The 15,727-nt window shown below is 41.9% G+C and overlaps 1 protein-coding gene across 2 annotated transcripts in view; it reads left to right on the forward strand.

The window, feature by feature from the left end:
* Positions 1 to 333: 333 nt before the first annotated feature.
* Positions 334 to 15,727, forward strand: part of EFCAB5 (EF-hand calcium binding domain 5) — a 377,049-nt gene continuing 361,655 nt past the window's right edge. The window contains exon 1 of one of the 2 annotated variants that reach the window (XM_086955085.1): positions 334 to 472. The gene's annotated coding sequence lies outside the window, so the exon portion shown is untranslated. Of the gene's footprint in view, positions 473 to 512; positions 638 to 15,727 lie in introns of those variants that run through there. The other variant, XM_086955086.1, reaches the window with a different exon arrangement.

The following is a 15,727-nucleotide window of genomic DNA, read 5'->3' on the forward strand; positions in this document are numbered from 1 at the left end:
CAAGAGCCAGTGCCAAAACGAACGTAGGGATACTGGAAACGTTTTGCACGAGCTGAATTCCTCCTAAAAAAGTCACAGAGAGCTAGAGCGAGGAAGAGAACGTGAGGGAGCGCGCGAGTAACCAAGTAAGCGACTGACCCGGCGGCGCTGACGCGTCGCTTAGCAACAGGCGTCTGTAAACACAGCCTGGGAGAGAGTGGCGGCACGAACCTGGTGGTGTCCACAGGAGCCACCGGGGTACCGGGCACCGTGACAACGCCGCACCCGCCGGGACATCATTAATATTAATCAAGAACAGGTGCCGAGCAGGGGAGGCGTTTGTCTCGCTTCGGATGGAAAGGGTCAGGCGGAGCAGGAAGCAAGGTAGCCTAGTGGGTTACTGCACCAGTAATGGAGGCCTCTGTGTAACCCATGACGGGTCGAATGTCTACAGTGCTCACAGCCTCTCCTTCTTCATAAGCCAATAACACAGGTAAGGGCAAGGCCCGGTATTGGGACAGATAACTAAATGGGTTGATGCGCTTGCTATGGAGAGCGGTGTGTAACCAGCAAACGGACATTGAGGTTACATTTCTAGCACGGCTGATTTGGACGTTCATCCTTCCAAAGTATTGACACCAGCTCCTCATGAGAAGAGGTGAGAAGACTAATTCCGCATACCTATGCAAAGGAGGGTTTCTATCGGGGCTTGACATTGTACGGTGAGGGAGAAGTGGTTTATTTTGGTATGAATGGACCAAGGGGTGCCTGGTGTATTGGGGCACCATAGTCAGTAACAAGCAGCTGGCTGGGCCCTTCCGTACAACTCCTGTTCACGACGGTCATTTTGAGTTTAGTTTTAGGCATAATTGCAAAGACATCCCCTAAGCATAGTACAGGCACCTTTTGTCGTCATGTACACAAAACCGCTGTTGCTACAACAAAACAAAACTGCACTGTGCGCAGACAACAAACATAAATGCACAATTTAATAAATTACAAAGTAAAGTGCATTTATAAATGAATAACTGGAATAATGACATCTACCTCTAACAAATACAGCATCAAAAACACAGAACACAAAAATAAACAACCGAAGTTCACTAAAGTTTTCAATCTTTTGAAATACAGATAGGTAAATTGACCACAAATTACCTGTGCACACATATAACCTTCCTTCTGTTGAGCAATATTAAAATATTGGCACGTTACGTAAACACTTCACTCAGCGTCCATACGTTATTCATTTATGTTTATAGTCCCATTCCGAAATAAAATAACGAACACACAGATGTTAGGCTTTACAGCACTAAGGCAGCCATGTCATCTCTTTCTTAAAGTCTTCTCGCAGTTGCGGGGCGGGGGGGGGGGGGGGGGGGGGGGAGGGGAGAGAGGGGGTGGTTGGCTCCGGTAATGCATGAAAGGGAGTAGGGTTCCGGTAATGGATGGAGGGAGTGGCAGCTGACATAGTGTTTCGATGTGTAGTACTGCCACTCCGTGGTTGTGGTGTGTGAAGTTACCAAGGGCCTAGATCTAGAGTTATATCCTATTGACCTCTGTTTCCTTGTGATGCAGTAACCTGTTCGCCAAACTTCGGATCAGGCGGTAAGTTTTTTTTTTAGTAGTAGTATTTTATTTATTTATTTTACATTTATTTTTAAAAGAAGTCATACAACAAGTGTTACCCAATTGCCCCGTGCAGCAACTACAGATACCTTTGTAGTACAGGTCCTGTAACTATAATAGCACTATAAGACTTGTCCATTGGACCGCCATAGTCATGGTGGCGGTCCATCTGCCATATTCTGACTATAGCGGTTGGACTGCAACAGAAGCACTGCTGCCACCAGGGATCCGATGTCTTGCAGTCGTTTGAGTTTAGTAATATACTGGCTGTGCCACTGAGGCACTGCCATGCATATTATTAGTTTCCTCACCGCCACACTTTTCATGGCGGTGAGCCAGCCATGAAAATTGTAGTGGTGAGGAAACAAAGGGGGCATACATGACCCCCTATAGGCTCAGGGCCATGGGGTGCATGCAGAGGGGCACATGTTGTGCCCCCTGTATGCATGCATCCTAGTTACTGCAGGGATGTCCATGCCCTGCAGGAACTGCCTTTGACGCTCCCATTGCGGTGCCTTTTTCATAGACAACGCAGTACACAGCTAAAGAAACAGATACAAAAAACATAGTTATCTGGCAGAAGGTCTAACGAAGGACAGAATGAAGACAAAAGCGAGGAGGTCAAGAAACCCGTAGAATTAGAAGAACAATCAACATCGTTGATACCAAGAAGAAAGGTTTAATCGAAGAATTATCTAGTGAACTTCGATACCAAACTGGCAGAGAATTTCTATCATAGACCAGAGACCTATTAAGGTATTTGGGGAGAAAAACAGAAAAGATTAAGTGAAGTTGACTCCGGCCAAGATAGAAGATATAACATGGGCATCTTTGTCTTCTGAGATAACGGGACTGAACGTTTGGGAATATCATCCCGATCATAAGACGATGATGAAGTTTCTACCTTATGAAGTTTCTATCTTATAATCAATATGAGATGTTTTAAGAAGTCTATTATATGAATTGAAGGAATAGCGACCCCTAGAAAAACAGTGTCCTGAAGAAGGTGGAAACACATTAAAAGGTTTTAACCACCGAAACGCGTCGACGCCTATGTCAAAAGGAGTCCAAAAAAGCCGGGAAAGTGGGGGATATATGGGAAATTCCAGTACCAAGCTTCTCATAAAAAACATATAAGGCTATTGGATCAATTTTAGGATTAATTTCATTATCCAATCGTATCAGAAAGAGGGGGTAAAGATAGAGGTTTATAATTTTGTGTTGCGCCGTCTGTATAAATATTATTATTTTTTAAATTGTTTACAACAGCAGTTGTTTTGTGGGGGTGATAAAATGAAATGTAATGATTGTATTATGTGAAATGTTTTTAATTGTGACCACTGTTTAATGTATACTTTTTTGGAATTTTCTCCGAAATTTTAATTATCATAACCAAAGACACTATGTGTATTTATAAATAAAAACACTGAAAGCGCTACATTTTGGTCTGAATACATTGACAAAAGGAGTGGTTCTAACAAGAACTGGGGGAATAAGAATGAAATAAATGATGTGAGGATGGATATAGTCTGTTTCCAGGGATTTTCCCTTAGGCTTTAATAGAAGGTCTATTTTGGCTTTGGCGGTGTGGTAGCTAGGCGGAGGCGTGGTGGCCCCTCTCCTACACAAAGTCAAAATAAGGTCCCTTAGTCTGCATGGGTATTATTATGAGTTTGGCGGTGCAGGAGTGGGTCCGCACGGCTCCCAGACTGACAAACCCACACTTGAACTGCCTGCTAGATTAGGGAGTTTCCCCTGTCTGGTGGGCTGTTCTTTGGCGTTCCCAGGGTGGTGCCTAAGATGGGAACATCAAAGGCAGTAAATGCTGTGCAGGTACTGGTGTGCATGCACACAGGGGGGCACATGTTGTGTAACAAAAACAGAAAGTGGTTGAGGTAAAAGACCTGCACCTTTTATTGCTATTGACTTAATGGTATGACGATGGTGCTCACAAATCCAGGAAGTACACCCCTCTTTGCTTCCTATTGGACAATAGCCCAAATAGAAACAAAAGCAAAATTGGAATCGGCACCCATTATTTAAAAAATATCATTATTCTTTGGAACACAGCAAGTCCATATAACAGTATAGAAAAATCAGGTCCGAAGGTCACTTGTAGTCGAAAAAATATTCTTTATTGATAAATTCAGATGTTTAAAATCCAAACGGTCAACACATGATTCTTTTTAGCCAACACGTTTCGTCTCTACAGAGACTTCTTCAGGGCAAAAGTACAGTATTGACGGTCTAAATATATTCCACTCAAAAGAAGAGAAAGTTTAATGACATAAATAAGTCACAACGCCAATAATATTCTGATAACGTCTTAGGAAGCAAGAAATAACAAAGGTAGGCGTGGTGGCCAGCAGCGATTCAAGACATCCGTGTTCAGGTATTCAGAGGCCACGCCCCTTTTTACAACACTCTGCAACCCAGCTCCTTGGCGCTTAGTGGAGGTACCTGTTGGGCTAGTTGGCCCCCAGGAGACCTCGGGTTTGAAGAGGAATTAATTCCCCAACTTAAAACGCGCCACAGGGCGTATTCGCACACATATCACCTCAGGCCCGACCCCTACCTTCACCACTGTGCAAATGCGCCCCGTGGCGCGTTTTAAGTTGGGGGATTAAGTCCCCTTGAATCCTGAGGTCCCCTGGTGGCCAACTAGCCCACCAGGTACCTCCAGTAAGCGCTACAGAGTTGTGTTACAGAGAGGTGTAAAAAGGGGCGTGGCCTCAGAACACCTCTCTGCAACACAGCCCCCTGGCGCATACTGGAGGTTCCTGGTGTGCTAGTTGGCCCCCAGGGACCCCCAGTATTCAAGGGGAGTTTGTTCCCCCTCAGCAAACGCGCAAGGGGGCATGTTTGCAGAGTGGTGCAAGGAGGGGGCTGGGCCTAGGGACGATCGCGCTCTTGTGGGACTGCCTGAGCAGGCCTAGGGGGTCAGGGTGTGTCTATCCAGCCCCCTTTTCGCATTTTGCGGCGTTTGTTTTGGGTTTTTGGTACCGAGGCACAAGATGGCTGCCAACACTTTCTGATTTTGACTGTTGACAGCCAATCAGCATGCAGCTCATGCACGGCAGGGTGCGTGCAGGCTATGCTTTGGGTACGCAGATAGATAAGCGGATCCACCGCGCCCATAGATTTATAAATGACTTTAACCGTCATTTTCTCAGGAACTACTGAACAGATTGACACCATATAAGCAAAAGGCACAATTCGGAACTGAGGACTATCTCTCTGCCAAATTTGGTGTAATTCTGTTCAGCCGTTCGGGGTGTAGCCGTGTCTAAAGGTCCTATGGAAAATTGCATGGGGAAAACACGTTTTGGGACCCCCTTTTTTCTCGGCCCCTGCTTGACTAATCACCCCCAAACCTTCAGGGAAGGAGCGGAACTGAGCTGGCCAAAAGTTTGAAAAATTTCAAGAAGATTAATCAGTCGACGTCAAAGTTATTGCCAATAGAATGTTGCGGTTTTCCTATGGATAATAGGTCCTAACTATAACTACCTACTGGCGACCGCCAGTAGGTTATATATATATATACATACAAAAAAGAAAAAAAGAATCCAATGGCTCAACACCAAGGGATTTATAAAATGTCAACATTGCAAGGTTTGCCAAATCGTAGTAAACAAAAAAGAAATTATGTTACCCAATAAAAAGATGTGGCAGATAAAACAATTGATTGACTGCATGAGCACACATGTAGTATACGTAATTGAGTGCCCGTGCTCGCTTAAATATATTGGAAGCACAAAAAATGAATTAAAAAAGCGCATTCTAGAGCACATTAGAGCGACGACAAACAAAGACAGAAATAATGCAGTCGCCAAACATATGGAAGTGGCGCATAACAGTGATTGGAAACTTTTGAAAACATATGCACTTGAATGTATATTGCCACATGAGAGGGGTGGAGATTAGGAACGACAATTAAGATGCAGAGAATCAAGACAAATCCTGAATTTCCGAACAATGACCCCTTGGGGACTAAATCAGAGTGAAGAACTTTATGTACATTTATAAAATGTCTGTGGAGAGAGTTGTGTTTGATACTAGATGGTCCTTTGTAATATAAAAAGAGAGAATAATAGAAACAGAAAACAAGAAAAGTATAAATATAGACAAAATGAAAAATTGTTTTATAATGATATGGTGTACACAGTGAATTCGTGTGGAACAGGTGGCTTCATATACATAGCGATTGATACAGGATCATAACCCAATTCATGTTAAACTGAATTAAGGTTACTAAAAGTGGTTAAGATACGTTATAGATAGGCCGTAAAATGAAAACAGCCGCCATAAAAGGACTTGTCAAAATTTATAGCATGAGTTTATGCCCACCAGAGGGCTTTAATATAAGAATGATGCCTCAAGTATTGTTAGTCATTACATAGTTCTTAATGCGGTTGAATAACCGAATCTGCCGACTAGAGGGCTATATCGTACTTTGCCACTTAGCATTTGAGATAAACGATGTATAACCTGCATGGATATGTTGATTTACCGTATTAATAATGAGGACGATGATATACGAGATAACATCGCAGAAAGATAATTGCCACCTACCACTTTGAAAATTTTGTGTCCAGAAACATACATATAAAATATACAAAACAACGATCTGGAAATTGGTAAAAACTACATTTCCCATCTAACTTCCTGTAAATCAACAGGAAGTGAGATTAGAAGTTATGGCGGGTCCTTCGAAATATAGGAGGAGTATGAACACTTTCACACTGACCGTGAACAAGCAACTGCTGTTGCGAAACGCGTTGGTTTGTACTTTGCAATGGTGGAGTAGTGACAACGAAAATTCATTGAAAAAACCATAGGTTTCACACGTTATAGTTAGCTGAACATTTCTCTCATACAAAACCTTTGAAATTCCTCCGTTATAGTTAGCTCAGCTAACTATAACTTGCGCGCCCGCAATGCACTGCTGATGACGTCACATATTACATCTCTCATGACATGGTCAGTGACATCACTCATGACATCACTGATGACATCTCAAATGACATCCCTGATGACATCACTGAAGACATCATCCAGTGAATGTGTCTCTTTCTGAAAAAATATATATTTTTATTTATGTATATCTAAAGGTCGATGGAAGAATAAATGGGTAAATAAGTGTCTAAATGGATGTTTTTTTTTGTAAAATTGATTGTATAACTGACTTATTAAGTATAACTTAGTGAATAGGTGTACTAGCGAGTAATCTTTAACTATTTACATATCTGTATCAGTGTCTCACTTTGTATATATGTGACTGCACGGGTTGGTGAGTAGCTACATGAGTGTGTATATGGGTTATTAGTTGTTTTTTTGAGTACCAAAACAAGTGTTTGTACGGTTCGGTGGGGAGTATTACTTAGCACACAGATGCATGAATGATTCACTCACTGTTTGTATGTGTTTTGAAGACAGCATGTATGCAGGACTGTATGGGTGGATGAGTGTGTGTATGGGTGTGTTAGTGAGTGAATGACTGTCTCAATAGTATCTTTATGAGTAACTACATATGTTTTACACTAGTATATGTGAATATTGATGTAAATAAGTGAGTATATCTGAGAGCGAGAGATTCTAAGACTTCCTGTATAAATAAGTATGTGTTTCTATAAGTGATTGTTTAAGAGAGTAAGTATGTCTACAATTCTATTGAAGTTAGTGTAGTGGTGGGTGTATAGCTGTATATGCAAGTAAAGGGATATTTGATAGTTTATTTGCATGTGTGAGTATGTGTGTGAGTAACTCTATAGATGAGTGTCGGTGTATAACAGGATATATAGGTGTATGAGTACATATGATGAGTCAATACATGTATGAGTGACTATATAGAACTGTTGGTGAATGAGTGGATGTGTATGTAGATTTTGGAATTACTCAATAGGTTGTTCTAACTGGTATTGGTATCTCCATTTTTTTGAAAATTTTAGTTTCCATTTTTGATCCTGTGTATCAAAGGTTATATTACAGTAGAAGGAGGTGTGCCACAAGGATGATGTCATCAGTGATGTCATCAGGGATGTCATTTGAGATGTCATCAGTGATGTCATGAGTGATGTCACTGACCATGTCATGAGTGATGTAATATGTGCCGTCATCAGCAGTGCATTGCGGACGCACAAGTTATAGTTAGCTGTGCTAACTATAACGGAGGAATTTCAAAGGTTTTGTATGAGAGAAATGTTCAGCTAACTATAACGTGTGAAACCTATATTTTTTCAATGAATTTGCATGTTTTTTTAAATGCTAATTCCTAACTATAACGTGTGTGAAACCTATGTTTTTTTCAGTGAATTTCAAAGGTTTTGTAAATGATAATTTATAAATGTAATAATTATTATGTCTTTCTTTTTATACTAATTTCTTATATTTTTAATATAAATATTTATATTAATTTTATTTGTTAGATTATACTTCATATTCTTACTATAAAATAATAACAAAACTAAATTGCAAAGTAATTTTTGGATGAATTATTGCTTGACGTTGGTTGCAAGTATAACACAGCTCCAGCAATTCTCTTGGGGCCCTATGCTCACAATGCTGTATCAATCCTTACACCTGCTTCAAGCATGTGCAAGGTTTTGACGCAGCATAAGCTCAAAAGTCACTGAATAAAATGTTATACATTTCACTCAGTCACTTTTAGGAGGCCTTGCTGCACCCCCTTCTGCACAAGAAAGCCTCTTCTGGCACAGCGCTTTACAATGTAATACACCCTCCAGATGCGTCACATTGTTAATAGCACACACCATGGCACATCTTTTGCACCACCGCTGTGTCAGAAAAGTGACTCAAAGGCTGTGTAAAAGTGGCACAAGGGGATTGTAAATCCGCCCCTAACACATACAAATTTACCCAGGCACTTTCACCAGCAGCGCAAATTGAAACATAGACTTGTAACATATTTATGTACATATGATACATTCAAGTGCTTCGGACATACTACAGTATACTATAGATAAACACCTTATAGATTTATGCTGTAGCAGTTCCTTATAGTTCTGAACTTTCCCATTCTCCATACACTAGTAACATATTCATTAATTCATTTATGAACTACACATTCATTCTGACAAACCTTTACACACTAACATAAAAATATAGGGCTAAATGTATCAAGCCGTTTGCGATTCGCAAAGGCCGGAATTCTTGGAATTCCGGCGTTTGCGAATCACAAACGGTCTTTTTGCATGTTTTGGCATGTAACAAAAATTCGCAAAATAAGGAATCGCAAAAATTTGCGATTCCTTATTTTGCTTAAGCATTTAAGGAATCGCAATATTGAGAATCCTTAAATGCTATGTATGTAGCATTTTGGAATTGTGATTTTTGGTTAAGAAATCGCAAATTACCACCAACTTGTAGTTGGTGGTAATTTGCAAATTCTTTTAAAAATGCACAATTTGGCATTTGTGAAGGTGGCATGTGACGCACATACATGCCCTAAGGGCATGTATGTGCGCCATATGCACAAACATGTCAATTTCAGGGGTGCAGCAGGGGGTCCTTGAGACACCCCTGCACCCTTGAAATTATTCTCAATTTGCGATTAGCAAATTGCGAATCGCAAATTGAGAATTATTTCACAATCATTCCTATGGGCCTCCTGGCCCATAGGAATGAATGGGAAATTATTCCTTAATTGCGAATTCGCAAATTGCGAATTCGCAAGTAAGGAAGATTAAGAAATCACTAACAAATAGCGATTTTCTACATACATCCCATTTTGCGATTTCTAAATAGCGATTCCTTAAAAATCGCTATTTAGAAATTGCAAAAGGGTATGTTGATACATCTACCCCCTGGTTCTTTCTTTGACCAGTGAAGGTAGTTCTAAAAAGAACTGTTTTTTTTGTTTTGTATTTTTTTTTGTGTTTTCTCAACAAATTCCAAGCGGAACAAAAGAATGAAAAAAAGAACAACTAATGTCGAGGACAGCAATGATCCTGCATCCTGCGTTTCATCAAGTCTATAGACTGTTCCCCGTAACACAAAAGTTTATCGCAATAAATGCATAGAATTTTAACTTTAGCAAAGTCAGAATCAATATGTGGGTGTGGACTGCTTGCTGAAAATGCTGCTGCCGCAGTTGATGTGCTTGGTGCAGAAGCAGGTGGGTTCTCGTGCAACCTCCGTTTTGCAACTCGAGCAAAGTTCTTGGGGTGCAAGTTCTTCACGTGTCGCACCATATTTGCGGTGCCAAAGGAGTATTTTTTTACATGGATCACTCCTTGAAAGAGGGGTTTCGCAAATTTTACAGGTTACTTTTGGAGCACTAACCTTTTTTTGACCTTCTGGAAAAGTAAAAAACTTCCAAATTAGAGCTTCTTTCCTCTTCTTTAGACTCCTGGAAGATGACTCCATTGCTCTTATTATTGTGATCTTCCTTCTATTTGAGAAGATTCTCAGAACAAATGCTTCTTCTTAGAAAGTCAAAGTCGAATAATTATAATGGGACGGAACTTTCAACAGTCGCAATAGGAAAAGTTATGAACCAATCAAATCTCTCCTTTTAAAGTCACATGGCTTTGCGTACGCTTATGATGCGCTTGCGCAGCTCTTTCAATACGAGTACGCATAATGTTCTACCGCGATTTGTGTAATTCTTTTTAAAAGTAATCTATGATTATTACAAGTATTAAAAAAAAATCATAGTTATCCCAAATGTCTGACCTTAGTATGTACATTAAATGCATACATGTTTTAAACCAAGTAGAATCATTGCCCCCTTTCGCATACAGAACGCCGTACATGACGTCACACCGAAGCTTTAATGCGATGCGTAACGTCAAAGCATATTCGTACCGTATGCGCGGGTACACGCTGAGTATGATAAGCCGTACAAACTATGGTCGATTAACCTCTTAGTGATAAATTAGAGCTCAGGGCGCGCTAAGGAGAATGATTAGAAGTGCTGACTCATTGCAGATCCGATTCTGGGCCTGCCTCTGCGTACATTATAACACCGCCCCCATCTCTCTCTGTTGTTAATTGTTAGTGCACACACTCATACTTGCACATGCGCGGTGCACGCCCGCCCACACTACCCACATGCCACCACCTAACATGCTTGCTATCATTTAGCCTGCAAACCAATATATTACCCAATGGCATGTCCCCCAGGGCCATCCTTCTTTCAGAACGCGAGAACGCTACCAATGACGGTTTGGTCAGCTCCCCCGGTTCCCATATAATGCGGGCACTAACGTGAGCATGCTCTCTTTTGCCTGCCTCTGCTGCGGTCACAGACAGACTGTCGAAAACACCCCAGACTCAGCGAAACCGCAGCCTTTCAAGACACGACAAAAGACAACAGAAGCAAAGGTAAGAGAAGACGTCACAACATCAGCCTCCACTGTAAATTGTATATGCATAATGCTATTTTTTTATCCTTCATATGGCTTTCTTACCCCTCAATGGTTTTAAATTGTACTTACATAATTGAAATATTTCTTTATAAGTCACAAGGTCCTATACACCTCTAATCTTAAAAATTGTGCCTGCATAAATTCCTGTGTCGTATTTCTGTACTACGCCACGTGCTTAGGCATTTATTATTATTAATTGTGCATCCATGATAGTATTTTTTTTCTGCGTCACGAGGCGTCCCAGGCCTCTATTAACTTATTGATCTTCCTTTGTTTGCTGGAGCTGCAACAGTCTTAACTACGTAATATTAAGAACCCACATTAAAATTCACTTTTGATAGTAGTTACGCAACTAATCAAAATGTCCTTTTGTTTCTTTCACCAAACATCGTTCAGAAGCAACCACGGCCTATCGAGCAACAGCAATGGAATTCTCTGCAACCTATTGAATATACTTTGACGTATAGAAGCAGAGTTCAAGTCGAATGGTTAACTCCGGTGGCCCGCACTCTTTATACAAGGTAAGCACAGCAGCCTAGATCTACAAAGCCTTCATAGCAATGCATTAGAAATAAGTCGCCATAACGGGCGTCAGTAACGCAGTAGGCACTTCCATATAGACATCACTATAACAACTGAAATATACCAGGTACACTGCACTCGTAATACTGTAGTGTTAGCTTTATTTATGAAACGAGAGAGGGACATATTATCAAGCCTGGGTGACAAAATTATCGCCACTTTATCGGCAGGTAAGTGCCGCTAAAGTGGCGATAATGGGTTTGATAATATGCTCTATGGCATTCCAATTCAAGCTCATGTTACATGTGAAGGACATCAGACATGAGTTTCGATTTGAATTCCATAGAGCATATCATCAAACCCATTATCGCCACTTTAGCGACACTTTCCTGCCGATAAAGTGGCGATAATTTTGTCGCCCAGGCTTCATATTATGGCCCAGAGTGCGTACTGTACAGCAGCTTCTCTGCAAAATCTTTAATTACCTCCCAGCAGTGACAACAGATAGCTTACAACAGTCTGACAAACAGATCCACAACCTTATTACGCCACTTTTGAGTCACTTTTAACTTGGGTAAAGTGATGCAAGGAGCTAGTAAATCTACGTCTGACTTTTCAAGAAAAAATCTCAACTCCAGACTCTGCAACACAGTTTTAATGTTTTTTCTCTCTCTCACTCTCTGTGACATCATTTCTCTTTCTCTCTTAAACTTAGACACTGCTGTCTGCTTGGACGTGTAGAAGAATTGTTGAAGTGAAGTTGTGAAGTCTACTTCCTTATGTGTTTGGCCACAAGGTTTATACAACAGTAAGCACAGAGGCCTAGATCTACAAATCCTTCATAGGAATGCATTAGAAATAATTCGGCATAACGGGCGTTAGTAACGCAGTAGGCACTTCCATTTAGACACCACTTGAAGACGGCACTATAACACCTGCTTCGGCATTCAAAGGGTCCTTAGGAAAACTTTAGACCTACTGCCACTGCCAGCCAGGAAAACCATGGTCCATGCCTTAATCACATCCAGGCTGGACTACGGGAATGTCCTGTATTTGGGGGTGCAAAGTGCATACAGAGGCTGCAGCGCGCACAGAATGCGGCTGCCCGCCTGATCCTCATGCAGCCCAAGAGGGCCTCCTCTAAGAGAGCACTCAAAACACTGCACTGGCTGCCTATTAGGGAGCGTGTGACATTTAAAGCTCTTTGTGTAGGTCATCGTATCTTACACGGGAAGGACCCACATATCTCCGCAAACTGCTGAATCCTTACCACCCTACCCGACAGCTGAGATCAAGCGGGACGGGGCAATTTCAGATTCCTAAATTTAGCAGAGTGAGAATGGGAGGGCACTCCTTTCGTGTCATGGCAGCCCAACAGTGGAATAAACTCCCTCAGAAGTTCCGCATGGAAACGTCAGAGTCGGTGTTCCGCAAAGAGTTGAAAACCCACCTGTTTCCCAAAGACTAGGACCGGACTACCGCCTGACCAGCCGTGAAGCACAACATGGAAGGAGTTGACTATGTCTTTCTTTAGCGAGGGGACACACTAGCTAGTGTAACCAGGCGCTTTACAAATTTATTAATAATAATAATAATAATAATAACAAGTAAAATGTACCAGGTACACTGCACTCATAAAACTGTAGTGTTAGCTTTATTTGTGAAATGAGATGTGAAAATGCAGTTTTTCTCTAGTTGTCATCAAACACTGCTTGGCGTTAGTCGCCTCTAATTCACTTGGTCATTAACTAATCAAATAAAGAGGCAGGCGCTGGAACTGGAAAACGATGAACAGGTTTATTTCTCCGGAGGAGAACATGTCAGTTCGGACAAACAAAATGTCTTCTCGAAGTACTCTAACTGCATCTCTATGGCATGGCCTTTTATACACAATCTCAACTTTTTATTGCAGGGTAACACATTCCTGACAGTAGTTTATTACTTCCCCGGAATCCCCGCTTCCAGCTAGTTCCCACACATACCCAGCAGCAAATGTCCCCCACCCCGGTCTCAGCAGGTGATTCTTATCGCGCAGCTGGGCATTCCGGGAGGGTCTGAAATATGCGTAATCTGTCAGATCCAAGAGGGTTGTGGCATTGATTAATTCCGACCCCTTTGATGGGGAGCAAGTTCCTACTGTACGGGGGCAATAAACTGTATCCGCAGGGGCTGGTTATTGCCTGGGAACGGATCGAGCAGCCAGGTGCAGGGGAGGAGGTTATCAATGGGCCTGTTTGTGCGTGGGGGATGAAAGGGCATGGGTGTTAGGTACGGGAAGTGGCTCCAGGGCTGGGTCACGCTGAGGATGCTTTATGACTCTAGCATGTGTGCTTGGGGGTTGTCAGAGCGCGGGGGATGATAGCGAGGTCAGGGTGATGCGCTGGTGATCGGCCATGTACGAAATGGCCACGGTATCTACAATGGGTGCCGCTTACGTGCATACAGTGGCTCTTGTTAGCAAGATGGTGCCGGCAATGTTCACGTCTGTTGATTATATTTTAACAGAGAGAGGGCCATATTATCAAGCCTTGGCAACAGAATTATCGCCACTTTATCGGCACCCAACTGCCGCTAAAGTGGCCATAATAGGTTTGATAATATGCTCTATTGAATTCCAATCGAAGCTCATGTTAGATGTGAAGGACATCTAACATGAGCTTCGATTGGAATTCCATAGAGAATATTATCAAACCCATTATCGCCACTTTAGCGACACTTTCCTGCAGATAAAGTGGCGATAATTTTGTCGCTCAGGCTTGATATTATGACCCAGAGTGCGTAGTGTACAGCACCTTCTCTGTAAAATCTATAATTACCTCCGAGCAGTGACAACAGATAGGTTACAACAGTCTGACAAACAGATCCACAACCTTATTATGCCACTTTTGAGTCACTTTTAACAGGGTAAGTGATGCAAGGAGCTAGTAAATCTACATCTGACTTTTCAAGAAAAAATCTTAACTCCAGACTCTGCGACACAGTTTTAATGTTGTTTTCTCTCTCCTTCTCTCTCTTTCTCTCTCTCACTCTCTGTGACATCATTTCTCTCTCTCTATTAAACTTAGACACTGCCTTCTTGGACGTGTAGACGAGTAGAAGAATTGTTCAGAATAAGTTGTGACACCAACTGCCTGAAATGTTTACCCGCAAGGTTTATACAACGGTAAGCACAGAGGCCTAGATCTACAAAGCCTTCATAGGAATGCATTAGAAATAAGTCGCTATAACAGGCGTCAGTAACGCAGTAGGCACTTCCATTTAGATACCACTTGAACGCGGCACTATAACAGAACTGGAATGTATGAGTCACACTGCATACGTAAAACCGTAGAGTTACCAAAACTTGTAGGGGCATAGTATCAAGAACGGCGATAAAATTATCGCCGTTTCAGCGGCAGGAAACTGCTGCTAAAGCAGTGATAATGGGCTTGATAATATGCCCTTGTCAATTCCCATAGTAGCCCAGGTTAACACCAGAACCTAGACTGCTATGGGAAGGCTGATTTGCATATGGCCATGTCTGAACTGGGGTGGTGTGGAGTGCAAAAAAACAATGGATTAAGGCCCAGATCTCTGTACTGGGGTGAATGTATGACATTGTTCTGCATTCTGTCCATCAACTGTGGTTTTTGCATTTGTCACCCCGAGTGGGATGGGTATGCTCAGACGTGAGTCCCATGCTCTCCACACCACTAGAGTCAAGCTATCCTGGCTGAAGACGGCTGATAGCCGGAAACCGGTCCTTGGATGCTTGATTCCGGTCCAGGAAAGACATGGCTTGGCAGTTCGGGCTGGACTGTTCCCATGAGGCACAGGGTCAAGGCTGATTTGCATATGGCCATGTCTGAACTGGGGTGGTGTGGAGTGCAAAAAGACAATGGATTTAGGCCCAGATCTCTGTACTGGGTTGAATGTATGACATTGTTCTGCATTCTGTCCATCAACTGTGGTTTTTGCATGGGAGTTCATAACAGCATATTATCAAGCCCATTATCGCCCCTTTAGCTGCAGTTTCCTGCTGTTGAAACTGCGATAATTTTATTGCCGTTCTTGATAATATGCCCCGTAATGCTGCAGCTTATTTACTCACATCTACATAATTCTAAACTCTAATTTTCTTTTTTCTTTTGCAGATTACCAATCGGACACCTTTTGGAATCCATTTCACAATTTGTTTATAACATTGTTTAAGTTATTTTTCCAGTTCTAAC

Source organism: Lissotriton vulgaris, chromosome 2_1 (genome assembly GCF_964263255.1).
Source record: "Lissotriton vulgaris chromosome 2_1, aLisVul1.2, whole genome shotgun sequence".
Classification (NCBI taxonomy): Eukaryota; Metazoa; Chordata; class Amphibia; order Caudata; family Salamandridae; genus Lissotriton; species Lissotriton vulgaris.